This window comes from Dermacentor silvarum, chromosome 11 (genome assembly GCF_013339745.2).
Source record: "Dermacentor silvarum isolate Dsil-2018 chromosome 11, BIME_Dsil_1.4, whole genome shotgun sequence".
NCBI classification, from domain to species: Eukaryota; Metazoa; Arthropoda; class Arachnida; order Ixodida; family Ixodidae; genus Dermacentor; species Dermacentor silvarum.
The window spans coordinates 80,154,585-80,171,377 of NC_051164.1; the positions used below are offsets into that span (position 1 = coordinate 80,154,585).

General features: G+C 49.0%; 1 protein-coding gene and 1 long non-coding RNA gene across 2 annotated transcripts in view; both read right to left on the bottom strand.

The window, feature by feature from the left end:
• Window positions 1-16,793, bottom strand: part of LOC119433771 (MAP kinase-interacting serine/threonine-protein kinase 1-like) — a 117,884-nt gene that overhangs the window by 32,011 nt on the left and 69,080 nt on the right.
• LOC125941494 (uncharacterized) lies at window positions 6,726-11,138 on the bottom strand. Its single transcript, XR_007464378.1, has 3 exons — window positions 9,160-11,138; window positions 8,474-8,909; window positions 6,726-8,442 (listed from the first exon to the last, which is right to left on the bottom strand). It is a non-coding gene; the product is annotated as an uncharacterized LOC125941494 (long non-coding RNA).

Consider the following 16,793-nt stretch of genomic DNA (forward strand, 5'->3'; position numbering starts at 1 on the left):
ACAGACGGCGGCGCTGGCTGCGTTCGAGAAAGCTGCTCGCATTACGCGAATTTCGAATGCGACACGGCTATATAGCGCCACCCCCCCCCCCCCCCCTCCCCCAAATCGGACTGATGTCCCTTTCTCGAGTGTCGTCGTTTTGACCATTGCCAAGTCGACGTCAGTCAGAAGGCTGCGACGGTGAAGAGAGCTTGGCGGAGGAGCGGAGGTCAGATCTATACTATAAACTCCTCGGGAAAGTACAAACGCGAAGAACGCGCAGTACTATATATAAGCAACCCCGAAGTGTTCGGTGCATAGATATAGGCACGAGGTCGCGGGTTCGAATCCCGGCCACGGCCGCCGCATTTTGGTGTGGGCGAAATGCGAGAACACCCGTGTACTTAGATTTAGGTGAACGTTAAAGAACCCCAGGTGTTCCAAATTACTTCGGAGTCCCATCACTACGGCATGCCTCGTAATCAGATCGTGGTTTTGGTACGCAAAACCCCATACTTTTTTTTCTGTATTTTTTATTTTTTTTTTTAAACACTGGCGCGATGCCAAATCTGAAAGCCCCACTTCTCGGCATGCCCATGCATACACCGGCAACGCCGCACCATCTTTTTTTTTTTTTTTTTTGGGTGGGGGGGGGGGGGGGGTGGTCTAGGTAATGAAATTTTGTGTATATGTTAAAGAACTATGAAATGTCAACGAGGGTCAACGTCGCTAGAACCTACATCGCGTGTTACGCAAGAGCGGCGCATAGCGACGGAGGCCGCGATAAGCGGGTTCATTTCACCCCGCATATCGCTTCAGGCGCCATATCATATACGGAGATGAAGCAGAAAAAAAAGAAGAAGAAAACGAGAAAACAAAAGAAAATGTATTTTGCCGCTCATCCAACCGGTCGGTCCGATAGCCGAAGTAGTAAATGAGTACACTGCACGTAGGCAAGGCTACAGGGTTTTCAAGCAACAGAGAGGTATACACGTATACAGGATTATGAAGTGATGAGTTGGTCGAACAAGGGATGCATCCATGCTTACAAGTTCCCTTGTAAGAGCGATTGCGCCAGCGACATTGGACATGTTCGAATACTGTTGACCACAAGGATATACATACAGTTTGAGTAAAGTTGTGACAGAAAAGTGGGAAGCGTGAAACAATTGAGGTCACGCTTCGGTGCACTGATTTGGCGCTGAGCCGTGCTCCCTCAAGGGCTACCCTCAAGGGATACCGCCCATGTATAGGGCTTCAAGTGGGCACCAATTAGATTTCAGCTCAAGGATGCCTTCGCATGTCAAGCCCCCTTTCTGCCGGGAATGTCGCCTAGATTACACACACACACACACACACACACACACACACACACACACACACACACACACACACACACACACACACACACACACACACACACACACACACACACACACACACCACACACACACACACACACACACACACACACACACACACACACACCTGCTAGATGTGAAATGCGGCCGCTTGTACGCTCACATTTCGAGTGAAACTCTCGGGAAAAGAAAAAAAAAAAAAACCTAGCAGGCGCGAACAGCCAGTTGCGATCGATATACGCGGAGTCACGCGTGCTGCCGCTAAATGCGACGCCAGTGAAATTTTATAAAATGCTTTAGATTCCTCGGAGCAGGTTTGGAAACCGGAGTGTATACGCTGAATAGATACCTCATTTCTGCAAGAGATGTAACTGATAGGCAACTTTTTTTTTTTCTTTCTCTCACTGCCGCCTGTTCGAACGTGAATGCCTTCCGTCAGAAACTCCGTGTTGCACGTCCACCTCATACGCGTTTAACGCAGTAACTCAGTTTTTTTTTTTTTTTTTTTTTTGAATTCGATTCAATCGACGCAAATAGTGACCGCTTCAAAAGCAGCGCACACGCAGTTTTTCTCTCCGAAGTTAAGTGCAGCAGCAACTTCCACACACGACCGGGCACCTCTCCTCGGAGTATTCGTCATAACGAGTACCGCGCGGCAATAACAACTCGGCGCAAACGCTCTTCTATCTCCGTCTCAACTACAAAGTCTCTTTCGAGAATCGCTCAGGGGCGTGAATTAATCACGCTTCGGAAAGGGAACCTTTCGCTCGCGCCTCGCGCGCGACTGGTCAGAAGGGCGCTTTTGGTGACGAAAGCACGATTCGGACCAATCACGCGAGGACAAGCGAACGGTTCGCTTTCCCGAACCGTGATAAATAAGATCATACCCCAGCTTGCAAAGATTCATGCTCTTCAAGCCCCGTTCCTTGTGTCAGGTCGCAGCGTGAACTTTTCAAAAGAAATACACGCGTATACGTCACGTCTGGCTGCGCGACAGCGACCCGCCCTAACGGCTTACAAGAGAGAGAGCGCCTTTAAAGAGCCGTTTTCACTACTCAATTTTTTAAAATTAAGTTCGCATTGCTGCATATTGAAAACGTTCGGAAGTTTCTGTCATTACACTGCACATTATGAAGCAGCGTTTATTAGAAGCACGAACGATCCACGATATAGGAACAAATAAGCCATTTGGTTCGCATACTCTGGACTCCTCAGTGAGTGCGATTGATAGTTCTCTTTTGTGTGTACGCAGGTGCACTTGGACATCTGTCTATCATGAAGACCAACCGACTATGTCCGACTCGCCATCTCGTCGAATGAGAGTGGTTTAACCGGAAAAGTCTGGCTTTACCAGCAATTTATATTGCGCGCTCCATCCAAGACGTGACTTATCGTTTTCTTGTCTACTATAAAGCTGTTACCACTGGGGTGAACTTTATCGCAATTTTGCCCCCAATATTAAGTTTTTGGCCGCGGAAAGCTGACGATTTGAAATGTTATACTAAAAAAAAAAAATCTCGTTTACGAATAACGACAATCCGATTCGAAGGCCTTGATCGAATCGGACGATATTCGATTCGTTATTCGAAAGTTTCGAATATTCGCACACCCTTACGAAAATGTTGTCGGGACCTTACGGCGACGCCGCTTTGTGTAGTACATAAGTGCACGCCGGTGTAAGCGGGACTGGCGAGACGGCGAGGAAGGTTCGAGAACGCGCGAACTTTCCACAGACGGCCAGAGAGAGGATGATGGCGGTGCAGCGAGAAGGTGAGAGAGAGAGGGGTCGATACCCTCTCCCACTACCCTCTGCCTCTCGCCGTGCCGTTGCAGTTGGCGCGCTTGCCAGGGAACTTTCGCGAACATTCGATCGAAAAACTACATAGGTTCGCGTTCTCTCCTAACATGATGCAGGGGAGAAGGGACGCCATACGAAGGAAACGAAAGCCTAAAGGAAGGCCCGATATACGGTTAAAAAAAATAAAAAAATGTGTGAGCGTTTTAAATCCTCGCTTTCCGGCGAGCTCTGTGCGCGCAGCGAAATACATGAGGTGAAAGAGGAGGCACTTGCGGAGCAAAACAAACGTGTCCGGTCGTTGAACTTTATATTCGGTTGCTCGTTTTTTCGTCGTTTCTTTGTCTTTGTGCGACGTTTCGTTGATGCTGCTATGCGTATACTACGGGGCCAATGGAGAGCACGCCCGCGTGACACTATAGACTTGTGATTGATTCTAGAGTGTGTCAGCGCTAATAAAATGCTCGGCTTCGTTTGTTTGTTTGTTTTTCCCCTTAAATGTCCTCGTTTCTCGTACCTCACGTATACGTCGTTCCCACCAGCCCAATGTTGTGTCATTTTTTTTTGTTATATTGATCATTCCAAGCTGTTTTATTACCGATGTTCACTTCGTGATATACGTCCCCTTCGCGCTGCTCAGAGCACGAGGTCGCGGGTAGGATTCCCAACCACATGCGGACTCATTCCGATGGCGAGGGGGGGGGGGGGGGATGCAAAAAAAAAAATACAATAAACGCTTGCGTACCATGGCTTGGGTGTAAAAGAGCCCCGGGTGGTCAAAATTAATCATCTCGCCCCCCCCCCCCCCCTACCCCTACAGCGTCTATCCCTTCTGCAATGGGAAAGCCACTGGGGGTAAAATAAATAAATAAATAAATAAATAAATAAATAAATAAATAAATAAATAATAAATAAATAAATAAATAAATAAATAAATACGACATTCAGATGCCGCGGAAAAGCTGGCGACAAATACTTCCAACATTTCCAATACCACACGAAATCAATCAGCATCAATCAGCATTTCAGCAACACGTTTCGAGGCCAATCGGATTTACAGAGTTACGGCCCGGGAGCGTTTTCGCTTAAAAGACCTGGCTCAAAGAAAGAAAGAAAGAAAGAAAGAAAGAAAGAAAGAAAGAAAGAAAGAAAGAAAGAAAGAAAGAAAGAAAGAAAAAATTCAGGGAAGCAAATAAATCAGCACCTGCCGGTGAAGCAAGGAAGGCTTTATGCGTGCTGAATGGCGTCCGGTCACCGAACCTTCGCGAACGCTCGACTTCCCGGCTCCCCGACAGCAAGAACGAAAATGATTGGGGAGAGGGAGGTTCAGTTCGATCGAAAATTTTTCAGCGTTAGGCCTACAGGTCGCGCACGAAGTATATAGGGCAAGAAACGCGTTCTGTAACACAAAAAGGGCCCGAATTTTCGCCAAGCGAGCCTCAGATGCTGAACCCTTTATATCGGTGTTCACAGCAGCGGAGAAAAAAAATATCGGGGGTAAACAGGAAAGCGAGTGAGAAAGAGAGATGTCGGACGTGTAAACACGCTCGAAATTTTGCCAAGTCAGCCCGGCCAACTCTAGATCGGTTTCCCTGACGCCTATACCCCTCCATATCTATCCATTTATTAAATTTATTTCTTGCTGCCCCTGCCCCAAAGGGATGGCTTGATATATTATACAATATATCTTAGCATTTACCGCCTGCCGAGAATGCGCAGTTGGTTGGTAGGGATACCGATAAAGGCAAAACGGTAACGCTATGCTAAAATACTACTGCACTATCTTCGACTGACGTTGACTTCTCCATATTCTTATTCATCTGTTTACAAAACAGCCAGTCTCCTTTCGTGTTTGCGATAACTTAGCAGGAAGGCAGTTGCAGATGCGATGGCGTCACAAGTAAACGATGCGATACGTGTTACGAAAGCCTATATAAGAATGTCCAAAGTTTGTAAACATACAGGAAGCACAAAAGTATTAAAGTAATAAACAATTGAAGCAATACATTTTGAAACTTTGAAAGTGCACTGGCACATAGTAATTAGAGAGACATTCGTCTAAAAGAACAGATCAAAATAACACTTAAGATTGGGAGGCTAAATTATAGGAACAGGTCATTATGTGACAAATCAAAGTGACTCATCGGTCAAATAGGAACTTCGAATACAATGGGCCGCTTGTATCGCGACCTTCATTATTGTCTGTGGCGATGAATAACACGCCAGGCCAGGCCATTAACAAACACGCCTACACCAATGTTTTCGCAGTATAACCCCCCCCCCCCCCCCCTAAAAACAAACAAGCAACATAGGAAGCCGAGCTGACGGCATTAGAATAATTTTTAAAGAAGTTGTGTGTATGTACACACACACACACACACACACACACACACACACACACACACACACACACACACCACACACACACACACACACACACACACACACACACACACATATATATATATATATATATATATATATATATGCGGAGTGCGTATAACACAAAAAAAGCATGGCTGAAAATTCCATGCTCCCCGAAGAGTATACATGCATAACTTTTGAGAACGGCGCATAAAGTACGTCCTTTACTGTCGTGCAATGTCACAGCCCTGTTATACATGCTACAATTGAGGCTACTAATATGACAATGCCAAGAACGCCGATGATTCACTGAAATCACGCGAGGAAGCGCCTCTGCAAAAATAATAACGATAAAGACTGCGATATTTTATACCCGCTTTGCACAAACGTCGCACGTATAGACGAGTTCTCGGAAACCGTAAGCTCGACCCTGCAGGTTTTTCTTTCCTTTTTTTTTTCGGTCGCTTCTGCCTCCGCCCCTTCACACAATACGGTCACCTATTTGAAAAGCATCACGTGCTATGTACTTCCACATCGCGCCACTTCGGGGACGCCTGCCGAGCGTACGCCGTGTGAGTCACCCCGAAATACCGCACGCCAGCTGCAGCCGAGTGGGGCGAACGCGCACAGCTGCGGACTTGCTGCTGCGCAAACGAGAGAGCACGGGAACCTGGGAGAGAGGGCACGAAAGGGCCCGGGGGAGGGGGACAGTATATATCACAGGAAACACTAGATATGCGTCAGTTTATAGTTTACTGCTTTTTGAAACGGCTCTGTATGTATGGGATAATTATGGCGATATAGCGTGGCGATCAAAACAGCGTATAGAGGTATGGACGACAAACTCCGCGGGTCGAAAAATCCAGCCGGTGGCATAGTTTTTCAGAGCCACACTTGGGGACAATTTCGCCGCGGAGCTTACACACGCACTCGCCGTTGAAACAAAACTGTCGCTCAGTCGGGCGTTCTATATTAGGTCAAATTTCAGTCTACAGGTGACGCTAAAGCCCGAGTGTGGCTGGAGTTAGGGTATAACCGTATATAAGCCCCGTACAGTAACTCTATACGCGGTTATATAGAGATCACTACAAAGTCGAACCTACACACTGGCGGAATTTTGGGGGGTTCTGACTTCTGACGCCCACAGAAATAACCGCTACGGCGATATACCGTTTAGCACAGCTTAAGTTGTATGTATATATATATACATACAAGCTTCAACACGCCACGCCAATGATGAATCAATCAGAGTCGACATTCACTGCCAAAGGAAATGAACTCCAAAACTGTAGTCCAAGCAACGAATCGTTTCATATATGGCTGTCATTATTGTAAAGGAGGTCGCCCTTCGGTTTCCAGCTGACCATGGGACCTCCTTAGCTGTACATGTGTGTTTATGAAGAATATTTTGCTCTTACTGACGAACAAAATATAACTCTTAGAAAAAAGAAACAATGCTAGCGAGTCGGTGAAGAGAAGGAACAAGGCACCCGAGAGATGAGCGCACACTATCAGGAAAATGACAAACAGGAACGCATAACGTACCACGCACGTACAGGCGAACGCCAAATCGTTATGCTAATATAAAAAAGGATTGCAGCCGTATACGCTAATCTCGATCGTCAAGCGATTTTACGTGTTTACGCGTTACGGATGGAGAGCGATGTACGATACAGTTAGGTTAAAAAGATTTAAATAAAGAAAAGGGCGGGGGGGGGGGGGGGGGGGGGAATGCCGGACAGCCTTGGCATACGTACACTGCACGTGGTGATCGAAGGTCACCCGACTCAGCCGAAGCGCGCAACCTGTACTGTAACTACGCGCTTACTTCGACACGGCTGCGGCAAAAACAGAGGAATCCATCAGCGTCAGGAAAAAAAGAACAAGGCAACCTTATAACGCGCGCTGCGCAGAACGGGAGGCATAGCTATAGCTTCGCTCAAAAAGCGCACGCAAACGTCAACGACTTTCATCCCGGACGGCTTCACGCTCTACAAGACCGGAAAAGAACAGAGAGAGAGAGAGAGAGAGAGAGAACGCTCACCTCTCGGAATTATTGTCATCGTAGACACGAGTATAAGCTGCCGCGACAGAGGCTTCTGCCAAAGATTTTTCGCACAGCTGCGCCAACTGCACCAAAACTGAACCCGCCCTACTTTTTTTTTCTTTCTTTTTTTATATTCTCTCTCTTCACTGTCTTTGCAACTCCTATTTCCCCCACGCCAGTGCGGGGTAGCAAACCGGAAGGCCTCATTTTGGTTTCTGTTTATTTCTTTTTTGCCCTCTTCCAAGTCCCACGGAGACCGGAAGGTGAAAATTTGTAGTGATCAGTCTTTTTCGTCTTTGTCTACCCCCCCCCCCCCCCCCCCCCCCCCCACTTTTTCCTTCTTAATCTTCAGGTGTCAGCGAATGCATAGCTAAACAGTTTTACAGTTCCGTTATCCATCACTTTCTTATACTCTTCCTTCTGGAGCTTTACGTGCCAAAACCAGTTCTGAATATGAGGCACGCCGTATTGGAGGGCTCCGAATTAATTTTGACCACCTGGGTTTCTTTAACGATCACTACAACGCAAGCACACGGGCGTTATTGCATTTCGCCTCCATCGAAATGCGGCCGCCGCGGCCGGGATTCGATCCCGCGATCCTTTCTTATACTCTACCCACAATAGGCCAACGGTTACATACCTGCCCGACTCTGCCTTTTTAATCTCAACTATATATAGAGCGTCACTTAGCCTCTGATTCATAATGCCCCATTTGTGTAAATGTTCCGCCAATAGTCCTATTTTCCGTTTCTCCTTGGCTGCGCCTGCTGGAATACAATCGCTGTAATCGTTCTCCGGAGCATATGCCGCGAGGATCAATTACGGCGGCAGTCGCAAGAGCCACTTCATCCTACTTCTCTGTACAGTGCTGGAATTATTGCCACTTTCTCGTTAACCTACAATAGCTACAATAGCTATTGCCTTAACCAATAGCCTTAACTACAATAGCTAATTCTATTTATCCACGCGCCTTAAACAACGTAAATAGTGCCTGTTTACGTCTGTGTGTGTGTATATACACACACAGAAACGACACAGAAACAACAATGGTGAGATAAGACGCCTACAGATCTGCACGTAGATTAAGTTGCTCGCACAGCGACGCACTGCACTGTATACACTCGAACCTCGAAACGGGATATAACGAAATAATGGATATAACGAAGTAAATGACATTCCCCTTGAAATCGCCATAGAGACTCATGCATTTAAAACCTCGTTTTAACGGAGTGAAATTGTTATACCAATGGATATAACGAACTAAATTCATCTCCGAAACCAAATATATTTCTGGGGTTTTACGTGCCAAAACCAATTCTGATTATGAGGCACGCCGTAGTGGAAGGCTCCGGATTAATTTTGACTACCTGGGGTTCTTTAACGTAAATTAAATTAAATTATGGGGTTTTACGTGCCAAAACCAGTTCTGATTATGAGGCACGCCGTAGTGGGGGACTCCGGAAATTTGGACCACCTGGGTTCTTTAACGTGCACCTAAATCTAAGTACACGGGTGTTTTCGCATTTCGCCCCCATCGAAATGCGGCCGCCGTGGCCGGGATTCGATCCCGCGACCTCGTGCTCAGCAGCTCAACACCATAGCCACTGAGCAACCACGGCGGGTTTCTTTAACGTCCGAAACCCAAAATGAACACTGCGTGCAATAAACATCCTGAAATGGGAACAAAGCAAAATAACTGACTAGGGCATCACTGATTGCGCGCTCGCAAGCGCACGTGGCATTTGGCGCGACTCGGGCTGTTCCAGCGACTGCCGATGCAGCGTTGCTTAACACAAGACCGACTTAACATTTCAGTCACAATTCTCGTATTGATTGACGTCGCAATGCATCGAAACCAATAGGGAAGTCTCTGACTCGGCATTCGTCACGACAGTTGCGAATACAGACTGTTGCGAATACAGACTGCGCACAGCCCAAGTTTAACAGGCCTTCGTCGAGAGAGTTGCGACTGCGAGTATGTACGCCACGCGAACTGACGAACACGGTCCAACGCCTAACGGGAGCTGGTGTTCTCGTTAGCTTTGTCGCGGTCAGTACATAATACGCGCGCCCAGAATGTCTCGATACTCCTCCAGTCTTGTCGTTGATATTCACGACAGCTGCTACGCATCTCTCATGACCCGTATATACTCGCACATACTCGTACGCGCTTCGGCGCGCCGACACGTGCGCAATGACGTCAACGAGCACGCGCAGTGCGCTCCACTGCTCGCGTTCTACAGAGCCACGGGCGCGCAGAACAAAAGGCGGCGAGGTCCGCGTGCTGCGTGAAGCTGGAAGACGCGGGCGTCAATCCACGCTCCATCGGCCACGAGCCTCATCCCGCCACGAACATTCCTCGCACGACAAGCGTGCATAAACCTCGCAACGGCTGCACGGCAAGACAAAATAAAGCGTCGCCAAGCGGAGAACCGGTACTACTACTATACTACTGCCGGTGCTGCTGCTGCTGTTGTTGCCATACAACTGCAGTGCGAGAGGAGGGGGGGGGGGGGGGGGGGGGCAGGAAATAGAAAGGCACGCGAGCTATGGCCGCGGCGGGCGTTGTGATCGGGAACACGTACGCCGGAATGGCAGCAGGAAATGTTGAAACGGCAAAGAAAAATAAAATTTCACTGGCGGCGCGGCGCGGCTGTGGAGCGAGTGAACCATGAGCGCGCGCCTTTCCGAACGCGCGACATTTGTCACAACTGCCAAAGCGCGCTGACTCCCCGCCGTTTTCCTTTTATGCATTCATTTCTCTCTCTCTTTCTTTCGTTTCCTGACCCCGTATAAGGTCGCTTTTTTTTTTTTTCGAGACCTCCTCGCTGAATCTCATTTTCACCGAATTAAGCATGCAATTAACGATGCCGTCAGGACTTGGAGCAGAAAAGAAGAAGAGAAATCTGCAAAGAAAGCAGCACAGGGGACCCAGGACTCGGCAGTAAGCTGAGAAAGTGCGCCGTTATAGCGAAATAACGGTTAAACAGAACGAGAAGCCACCTCACCATCACCGAAGGCCGTCCGAGCTATCTGAGCAATTCCGAAAGCTACGCACGAAACGTCCCTATACACCCACTCATTTCGTCGCATTCAAATGGCGCTTCGTTCTGTCTCCGTGCATAAAAAGATGACGACGCATTCAACTATCCGCGTATACGTATCGCATCGTAAAAACTTTTTTTTTTTTCGAGCGTTCCTGGCGAATCAACCCACATGCGTTGACCCGAGTATACGCATGACTGATAACTGCACCTCATTTTGCTTCTTTCCTACGGGTTTCCGCGCGTTAACAGGCCGCGTCGAGATGCACACTGCGAGCGGTTATATGCCTGCTGCGATAAGCGAGCTCTAAATGCAAGCAGCGCTGTTGCCAAGCGTAAGTTGTCGCTCGTTCTATATACTCAACGTTCCACGTTGTCAGCGCAGTGCTTGGCCCTGCCAGGGGCAAAAGTCAATGCTTGAGTACACACCGAAAGCCCTGTCGCCACTGCGAATAGGTCTATAAAGACCACTAGTCGACAGGTTAAACCCAACGCGAGACTTCCTTAATCCCGTAACTCAGTGCACTGTCCTCATTTTGTCATCCCCTTTGTCGCATCACACACACACACACACACACACACACACACACACACACACACACACACACACACACACACACACACACACACACACACACACACACACACACCTCCAGGAAGCACACCTGTACGTTGTTTGCGTACTAACTCCTGGCCCTTGCGCCACTAAACAATACACATACATTCATTTGTGTACTAACTGACCAGACCCTACGCTTTGAGACTTCAAAGGCAGTTTCACCTCGCGCACCATATGGAAACAATGCCACAACCTCCTGCATACGTTTCTCGTTCGAGCCTGCAAAAACAAGTCAGTGCGCCCCCCATTGGGCCTGACGCTTCCGCTGTAGGCTCGCGTTCACCCAGGGGCAAGCGAACCACAAATCGCTCAGCTGTTGCCAGCGACAATGTCACGGGCCCCCAGAAGGATGCGTTGACCAGCCAAGGGGCTTCAGTGCGTGGACGGCAGTAAAAAAAATTACGCGGGCGTTGTTCGCGCTTTTCGTGCTGACACTTGTTTCGACATGCACCCCAACTCCCAGTGAGCAACGACCGGTCGAAGAAGCCGGGCGAACTAGAGAGGGGTTTCTCGAAAGCAACGGGCAGGAGGTGCTGCTCCCCTCACGAAGGTGCACCGTGGTCATAATACAGGGTTCAACGCAAAGCGCATTGACGCTCGCTCCTTTAACGCGACAGCGTTAGGCGCCCCGTGTAAGCCCCGTGAAACCCCGGCGTAAGCGCCGGCGCCGTTGGCGGAAATAATCATGCCGAATCACATCATGACGAACCACCCCGACCGGGGAGGGCCTTCGCGTGGCGCAAGGCGATAGTGAACAAATATGCTATTGCGTTCCACTCTTAAAGGCGAAGCTTAAGCGTCCTCCATACTTTTTCATACTTTTATTGGTGCGCGCATAGCAACAACCGGGTAGCAACCCCCCCCCCCCCCCCCATCCCCCCGCGAGGAGGCCTGGCTCCCCGCAATCCAAAGCTTTGCGAGAAAATGCGTAGTTGGCCGCGACGCTGCAGGCCCTGCCTACAGAGGATGCTCTAGGCGCGGAAAAAAAAAAAAAAAAGAGTACCGCGTTCCAAAAAAACAGCGGCGTGCCCGGTCGTAGAGCGAGAAAAACAGAACGCACTAACGAAGGGGGGAGACAGAGAAAACGGAACGACGGCAGCGCGGGATCTACCGCGAACAAAACAGCATCGCGCCTTGTCCTCCTCCAGTCTCCCAACGATCTTTTAGTTGTCTTAGCGGGCCGTCGCTCGGGGAAACGGCGGAAAAACAGGCGAAAAACGCAAGCAGCTGAGGCGCGCACCGCTGTGTTGTATGTACCGAAGAAGCCTCGGAAGAGCGCGTGCGCGCGCGCGCACACACACACACACACACACACGCGAGAGCGAAACGGGCGACTGCGTTGGCACGGACAAATAAGTCGGTAGCCACGATGTTTTTTTTTTTTTCTTCCTTTTTTTTTTCCAAGGCAGCCGCATACAGCGCAGAATGAAGTCGCGCACGTGACAAAACAAACGGGCATATGTGCCCCGCACCGGCCAGAGGGCGCTGCGACTTGTTTATCTCACTAGCGATAAACAAATCATGGTGTAAAAAAAAAAAGATTTAAGAAAACACGGACGAAATTGATACGACCGGATCCGTTACAGGCACAGCTAGCGGTACAACGTAAATAGATAGGCTGTGAGAAAGAGAAAACAAAATGTAAGTCGAAACCGGATATATCGAATCTGAAGGGATCACACTAAGTTCGATATATAGGTAATCCGATATATAAAATAAAAATTTAGTACAAAAGTTTTCAAGGGGGTTTTACTGCTGTTCGTTATACACAATAATTCGTTATATCCAAGTTCGATTGTGTACAAAAGTGCCAGAATGAAAAGCATGTAGAGCATACCTGATTAACTCAATCAGGCTAGGTGACTATTTGTCGCCGCCCCGTTTCAAAGGGAATGCCAATAAATCATCATCATCGTCATCAGCACACCAGTGTCGCCGACACCAGCCGCTAGGGCTGCGATGGAAAAATGAAACGACATCCCGAACGCCGAAGAGGCGCCCCCGCGTTTCGTCCCGATACGGGCACTTTCGATCGCGATCGAGCCCGATTCGCGATCGCATTTCGTGATCGCGCGATTGGCTCCCTTCCTCATCAGTCTGCGCAAAGAAGCTAATCGCGGTCGAGAAAGTCGATCGCGATCGAGCAATTCGATACCGATCGGCGGCCCATTGCGCAAGCTGCGGAAGGGAGACAATCGCGGTCCGGAAAGTCGAGCCCGATCGGGATCGATCGCGATCGAAAGTGCCCCTGTGACAACGCGGTATTAATAATGCGCGCCGATCGTATACATAGTTTAACATATTTGTCGATCGTCGGCCACTCTTGCCTCACGATAAGCGTTCCGAAGTTCCATCGCAAACGCGAGTCGCGATTTTCCCAATTCCAACGCACGCAGATACGGATGGTCGGTCGCAAATTATAGGTGCCGCAGGACGTGAAAGGAGCGTTGCATGTGCAGGCATATATCTCAAGTAATGTTTAAATGCATTAATTTATTTTAATTTAATTATATTATAGGATTTTACGTGCCAAAACCACCATCTGAATATGAGGCACGCCGTAGTGGGGGAACTCCGGATTAATTTGGACCACCTGGGGTTCTTTAGCGTACACCTAAATCTAAGTATACAGGTGTCTTTGTAAAGTAATGTTTGCTTCGCGCCGTTCTTGCTCGTGTCGTGGAAACAAACAAAAAAGAAATCTTAAAAAGTTGGAAGGGAATTTAACCTCTAGTTGAAGTCGATCAAAGGCAACGTCTTCCTGCAGAGAGATTTGGGGGTGATAATGGGGTATAGGGTCAACCTTCGCGTGAGGGTATAAGAAGAGCGTCGGAGCGCTCAATTTTTCTTGACTGCACTACTTTCGTGATCGGCGCACATTATCAGACCACACTATCTTCGGGATCGGCCCACATTTTTAGACTTCACTATATCTTCAAGATCGGCCAGCGAAAAAGGGTCCTGTATACCTGATACGGAAAAGTGGGGGGACTCGCTAAGGAAGCAATTGTCTCCGAAAGGTATACTCCCCTGAGCAAGAGTACGTAGGCGTACGGACCATGAGACTCGGCGATAAAGCCGATCCTCTCCGCCCACTCGAAATCGACTGCAGTCTAAACTTGGCCCTGCGAACTTTCCAGTGCACTCATCAATTGCGGCTTGTGCATCAGAGTTTCTTTTTTTTTTATTATCATGTTTCTTTGTCGGCGAGCCTGCGGTCCGTGAACTTTCCCTCGAGCCTGTATCGCTGATATTCGAGACTCTATGAAGTGCTGAGATCGGGGCTTCTTCGCGTAGTTACTGCGCGGCGCAGAGTAAGTCTGGCGAGGAACCGCGCAACACAGTCAACGAAGCAGTCGAAAATCGCAGTAGACCTTCAAAGGCCTGGCTGGCACCGCGATTCCGCCCGCAGCTATGTAGAGAAACTACAAAGTAATTTACGCAAGCGACAATGCGCTTATATCGAAGCCTGCAGCCGCATCGCGATGTAAAAAAACAGGCTACTTAACTCTCCCTACCTCCGCATCCCCCCCTCTCTCACCATCGTAAATTCTGCCCCGCTTTCGATTACGTAACACGAACAGCGCGCTTACGCAATTGTGGCGGCACGCGATAGGGCAGGAAAGGATGCGTGCTTGCAAACATGAAAGCGACATCCGTTGACAATAACACCTACCTCGCCACACACACACACACACACACACACACACACACACACACACACACACACACACACACACACACACACACACACACACACACACACCTTCTAGAGGAACGCAAGCACAGCAGAATGGAGGACACGGCCTCGAAAAATACCCCCGCGCCTGCTTGCTTGTTTACAACGTGGACCAGACTCGAAGTATATACGCGAAGGTGAGCATAAACGAATCGATATAGTACACGCCATGCAGAGACGAAACGAAAAAAAAAAAAAAAACTAAGAGAACGAAGAAATTCGGGAATAGGGAGCAGCGACGGGCAACGGACTGCAAGCGGCGATCGATGTTCTGGAGAGAAGGATGTGCTGGGCGAAGAGGAGGGACGGTGATGGCAAGCGATCAATCTGGTCACACGGCCAACCCATCGATCCGTGACGCACATGAGCGAACAAGGAGGCAGGCAGAAAAAAGGAAAAAAAAAAGAAACAAAAGAAGGCGATGAGCAGCGAAAGAAAAAAAAAGAAAGAAAGAAAGAAAGAAAGAGAGATAGAAAGAAAGAAGAAGAAAGAAAGAAAGGGATAAAGCGAAGAAAGCAAGGAAAGTTGACCGCCGGGAGGCACCACGCTTTCGCAATTCGGGAGACGTTGAAAGAAAGGGTCGCACGCGCTGCTGACGGTGAACGTATACGGATGAGCTTCCGCGAGAAAATAGAAACAGCGATTCCAATCAGACAACGCGCTCTGTCGCAGTTGGGCGGAATGCGCGGTGTGTGTCAATCAGTCGAACGGCGGCGCGGGCTTAATTGAGTGGCACGTTGATTGGCAAGCCACGTTGCGTGGCACACTGCAGTCACCCCGGAGCTCAAGGCGTTACGTGTGTTCTATGCCGGAAATAGCCGGCGTGCTCTCGTTCAGGGTGTTATACCAACGGGACCGCCAGAGCCTTTACGACGGTTTTCAATTATTTGATTCGATGGGGATGGCCGGCCCGGTTTTCTGTCCCGCTTAAACCGTATACGTTCTATATAGCATTGACTGAAACCCGACTAGAACACAATGCACGTCAATCGCCCTTCCTCCCAAAATTCTTTTTCCCTTTTCAGATTAAAAAGAAAATCGAGAAACTACGCGAGATACAATATACGCGAAACACCGACTAAGGAAAATTCGAAGAAAATAAATTCCAGGAGCGGTATGTGCGGGGCACTCGTTGTAGACCTGCGATTACGGCTCCGTGGTATCGGCATTGTATTAGGTGTCCCCTGCAGACAGTCACGCAAGCAACAGTTCTCGCCGACGGAACGGAATTTTGGATTTCTCCACTGGGCCCACCAGTATATTCACCGGCGGCGCGCTTTTGCGCGTCCACGTTGTATATACGCGGCGTTATTTCTTGCCCCTGCTATAGTACATATAACAACCGGGACGCACGAACAACTATCCGGCACGTAAAACATATAACACACACCACTATACAGTCACCCTCGGCGCCGCGCGCGCCTTCTGCGAGCAACACCAATGGAGGCCACTCAAGAGGGCGCCGCCGTCGTCGTAACCGTCTATACGTAAGTTCACGGCCGGTTCCTCATCGCCTCGAGCGAGGGCGTGTGTCTTTAATGACGACTACGGAGCCGAGACACCGGGAAAGAAATAGCCAAGGTCTAGTGCGGCTACCCCACCGAGCAGGTGGTAGAAAAAAAAAAAAAAAAAAAAAAAAAAAAAGGCCTGCAACGAGCCAGGAAACGATAGCAAGTATAAGGGGGCAGGGAGAGGCTGTAGCGGATGACCCTGCTACGATCCAGATTTACCAGGAAGATTGGTCGATTACCCCCCCCCCCCCCCTCGCGTGAGAAATAACCCGATGGCCTGCAGGGGGGGGGGGGGGGGGGGTAATAAGCGCGATTATCGGCGCGCGCTAAGTTA